The sequence below is a fragment of the Cebus imitator genome, unplaced genomic scaffold (genome assembly GCF_001604975.1).
Source record: "Cebus imitator isolate Cc_AM_T3 unplaced genomic scaffold, Cebus_imitator-1.0 Scaffold384, whole genome shotgun sequence".
NCBI lineage: Eukaryota > Metazoa > Chordata > Mammalia > Primates > Cebidae > Cebus > Cebus imitator.
Window position 1 is genome coordinate 2,318,237 of NW_016107699.1, and position 4,877 is coordinate 2,323,113.

General features: G+C 54.3%; 1 protein-coding gene across 3 annotated transcripts in view; it reads right to left on the reverse strand.

The window, feature by feature from the left end:
* PTDSS2 (phosphatidylserine synthase 2) overlaps positions 1 to 4,877 on the reverse strand; it is a 40,817-nt gene that overhangs the window by 9,311 nt on the left and 26,629 nt on the right. The gene's annotated exons all lie outside the window — the stretch shown is intronic.

The following is a 4,877-nucleotide window of genomic DNA, read 5'->3' on the forward strand; positions in this document are numbered from 1 at the left end:
GGAATGGGGAAGACAGTGACTTTACGGGGGAACCTGACCTCCTCGTGGGGCGTACACTATGGAATGGGGAAGACAGTGACTTTACGGGAGAGAACCTGACCTCCTCGTGGGACGTACACTATGGAATGGGGAAGACAGTGACTTTACGGGAGAGAACCTGACCTCCTCGTGGGGCGTACACTACGGAATGGGGAAGACAGTGACTTTACGGGAGAGAACCTGACCTCCTCGTGGGGCGTACACTACAGAATGGGGAAGACAGTGACTTTACGGAGGGGAACTGGCAGACACATCTCACCAGGTGGTCCACGTCACACCACCAGCATGCATCATGGTTCTAGCGTGTGCCTTCACCCCAGTCAAATCACAAGAAAACATCAGACCAGAAGGAGACATTCCAGGAAAATTAAAGGACAACATCTCTTACAAATATGGATGCATTAATCTTAGAAAAGAAGTCCAGCAGTGTGTAAAAACGCACAGCCTGGGACCCGGCAGGATCTGTCACAGAAACGCAAGGTTGGTTCAGGATAAGAAAACGCCCGTCTGGCCAGGCACAGTGGCTCATGTCTATGCTCCCAGCACTCTGGGAGGCCAAGGAGGATGGACTGCTTGAGCATAGGAGTTTTAGATCAGCCTGGCAAAAGCCCATCTCTACAAAAAATTTAAAAATTAGGTGCAGTGGTTCACTTGAGGCCAGGAGCTCTGAGACCAGCCTGGCCAACATGGTGAAGCCCCGTCTCTACTAAAAATACAAAGAGTCAGGGGTGGTGGCGCAAGCCTGTAAACCCAACTACTTTCGAGACTGAGGCATGACAATTGCTTGAACCCGGAAGGCAGGGGTGGGTTGCAATGAACCAAGATCATGCCAGAGCCTGGGCAACAGAGCAAGATCATGTCTCAAAAAAAAAAAAAAAAAAAGAAAAAGCCAGGCGTGGTGGCACATGGCTGTCGTCCCACATACTTGGGAGGCCGAGGCAGGAGCTGAGCCTGGGAAGTTAGAGCCGTATGGTCTGCAGAGACCTGGATTGCACCAGCGTACTCGAGCCTGGCGGCAGAGCAAGACCCTGTCCCACACCACCACCCCCAACAGCACCGCCACCGCCGCCCACCCTTGTGTGTTGCGGGAGACCTGGAGTCGAGGTTCCCGCCAGGGCAGCCACACAAGGAAATAAAAGGCATCTAGACTGGAAAGGAAGAAAAAAAAACTAGCTCTATTCGTAGATGGCATAATGTTGAATATAAAAAACTGGTTTTTTTTTTTTAAGACAGTTTCCCTGTTGTCGCCCGGGCCGGGGTGCAGTGATGCGATCTCGGCTCACTGCAACCTCCACCTCCCGGGTTCCAGCAATTCTCCTGCCTCAGCCTCCCGATGAGCTGGGATTGCAGGTGCACGTCACCACACCCAGCTAAGTTTTGTATTTTTATTAGACAGGGTTTTGCCACGTTGGCCAGGCTGGTCTTGAACTCCTGACCTCAGGTCATCCGTCTGCCTTGGCCTCCCAAAGTGCTGGGATTACAGGCGTGAGCCACTGTGCCCAGCTGGTAATTTCTTTTTTTTTTTTAACCACAAAAATAATTTAAAAATTTTAATGCATTATGAAAAAACTTTTAAAAATTGCATGAAAAGAAAAAAAAATTGCATGAAACTCTACATACACACATGCGTGCGCGTGCCTGTGAAAACCGGTGACCCCTGAGTAAGCTCTGTGGACTGTGCCAGTGCCAGCTTCCTGACTTTGATACTGTTCCACAGTTACGGGACACATTCCCACGGGAGGAAGCAGGGCGGCGGGTACACAGTATTCCCTGTACACATTTTTTTGCAGCTTCTTGTGGGTCTGTGAATATTTAAAAACAAACTCAAAATGGATGAGTGATCTAAATGTAAAATATAAAACTAGGAAACTTTTAGAACAAAGCATAGCAGACAATCTTAACAACCTGATAGACAAAAAATCTTCACAATCCACACACACAAAAATGAATGACCCTGCTGATACCGGAAAGGACAAGCGTCCGCCCCGAGGAAGTGTCTGCAAGTCACGCAGACGGCACAGGCCCTTCCAGCAGGTGCCCTAAAGCACGTCGGGACACCGCTCTACAGAGACACAACCCCGTTTTCCAGAGCAAAAACTAACAGGGCACCAAGGAGGATAGCCACACGCCTTCTCCTGAGAAGGCAGTCCACGTCATTGGCCGCCACAGAAACGCAAGCGAAAGCCACGGGAAGGTCCTGGTGCCCACCTGCTAGAGTGTCACCACAGAAATGCTGACGACTCCCAGTGCTGACAAAGCTGCCAGGCACCAGGACACCCACAGCGGATAGTGGACGTACAGCTGCCCCACACAGCCACCCCCTGGCCCAGGGATGCCACACAGCACCGCACAACCACCACTTGGCCCAGGGATGTCACACAGCACCGCACAGCCGCCACCTGGCACAGGGACGCCACACAGCACCCCACAGCTGCCACCTGGCCCAGGGATCCCACACAGCACCCCACAGCCACCACCTGGTCCAGGGATCCCACACAGCACCGCACAGCCACCACTTGGCGCAGGGATGCCACACAGCACCCCACAGCCACCACCTGGCTCAGGGACGCCACACAGCACCGCACAGCTGCCACCTGGCCCAGGGATCCCACACAGCACCGCACAGCCGCCACCTGGCCCAGGGATCCCACACAGCACTGCACAGACACCACTTGGCGCAGGGATGCCACAGAGCACCGCACAGCTGCCACCTGGCCCAGGGACCCCCCACAGCCACCCCAAACAGCACTGCACAGCCGCCACCTGGCCCAGGGATGCCACAGAGCACCGCACAGCACCCCACAGGTGCCATCTGGCCCAGGGATACCACACATCACCCCACAGCTGCCACCTGGCCCAGGGACCCCCCACAGCCACCCCAAACAGCACTGCACAGCCGCCACCTGGCCCAGGGATGCCACACGGCACTGCACAGCCACCACCTGGCCCAGGGACCCTGCGGCTGGGGTCCACCTGGGAAACAGTGACCGTGTTCACACAGACGCCTGTGCAGGGATGCTTGTGGGTAACATCCCCCCATGGGCACTGAGGAAGGAGAACTGTCCAGACCCCAGGCACAACTAGTGCCTGAAGAACATCTTATAGTGTTACTGCTCAGCTGTTTCCTTTATATAATCCTTCACATATAATCATATGTTAGTTTATAGAATTAGTGCTTGAAGTGTAACTGCTTACATATATCCAGCACACTTGGTTCTATTTAATCACATAGGTACTGTAGTCGGAGCTGTACTGATACATTCAGTGCTGATTTACAGAATCCTTCCATGGAACCATATAGTAGTCTGTAGTAGGAGGAATGCCTAGAGCAGTCAGAACAGAAGCAGCACATGGGAAAACAGCCAGACCAGGACGAGAACCAGAGACCCCGGCGGTGGCGTCCCTGCCTGAAAGGGCATACGCTGTATGGCAGGCTTGGCGCAGGAGTCTCTCCTCCTGATAAAGGAGCTGTAGCACCTTGCATCCAGTTCCTGTGGAAAGTCGGCCTCAGGCCTGAGATCCTGGAAGTAACCGAGGGAGAAGAACCCCTCTGGTGTGACCAGTCACGGCGGCTGCGCACCCTGTCAGTCTTTTCTCGCTTCTGTGCTGGCTCAAATCATCCTCCCATAAATATCTTAGAGAAGAGCACATGTCTGTCAGCTCCCACTGCACTGGCTTACAGTTTCCTTCTATTAGAAACCCTTTGAAGTCTCCAGCCCCCAGGTAAGAAGTGTTGTGCGGGACACCTGCTGCATACAGCCCACCTCCTTGCCTCGGTGACCTAACGGGGGTGGACCCCTTTTCTGTACACGACCCTCTACTACTGCGCACGGCATGGCCCCCTACTGTGCACGGCCCACCTCTCTGCCCAGGTGACATAATGGGGTGGCCCCTTGCTTGTGACTCACGTGATTTACATATGCCTCATCACTAAGCCTAGAGATGATGACCTCACTCAGGACCCTGCCCCCTGCTTGTACCTAATAATTACAGATGCTCTGGGGCATTTGGGAGCCGCCACTGATCTCTGCTCACAGGTGGTGTGGCCCCCCAAGTCCAGCTCCTCTTCACCAGTTCTTCAGTGTCCTGTCTCTTTACCTCTTGGATCCTGCACCCCAACACAGCATAAGGGACACCCCACGACCCTGTTGGGACTCCACAGCCCTACAATGCTGACCACGGCTCTGCCTGAGACAGCCTCCCCTTGGCCCACGGACACCTCCACGCACACGTGGGATGCCACTGAGCAGCGAGGGAGCAGGCAACCTGGATGAACCTCAGAGGCACCGTGCAGGGTGGAAGCGGCTGCCCCCGGTGACGCCATGCGTAGGACGTTTCTGAAGAGACAGAGGACATCCCTCACCAGCCGCTGGGGTCAGGGGCGGGTGCCATGACCAAGGGGCAACACAAAGAAGTTTTGGGGCCGGTGGAATTGTCCTGTGTCCTAACTGTGTTTCTATGCATCCACGCAAGTGTTGACACTCACAGAGTGCACATCTACGCCGGCAAAGGCAATTCTGCCACGATGATGAATCATCTGGCCACGCACTGACGGACTGTGAGACTGGGAACAGCAAAGTCCTTTGTGAACTGAAGACAGACACCAAAAGTGTGTTTAAACTGTGGGCCGGGCGCGGTGGCTCAAGCCTGTAATCCCAGCACTGTGGGAGGCCGAGGCGGGTGGATCACGAGGTCAAGAGATCGAGACCATCCTGGTCAACGTGGTGAAACCCCGTCTCTACTAAAAATACAAAACATTAGCTGGGCATGGTGGTGCGTGCCTGTAATCCCAGCTACTCAGGAGGCGAGGCAGGAGAATTGCTTGAACCCAGGAGGCG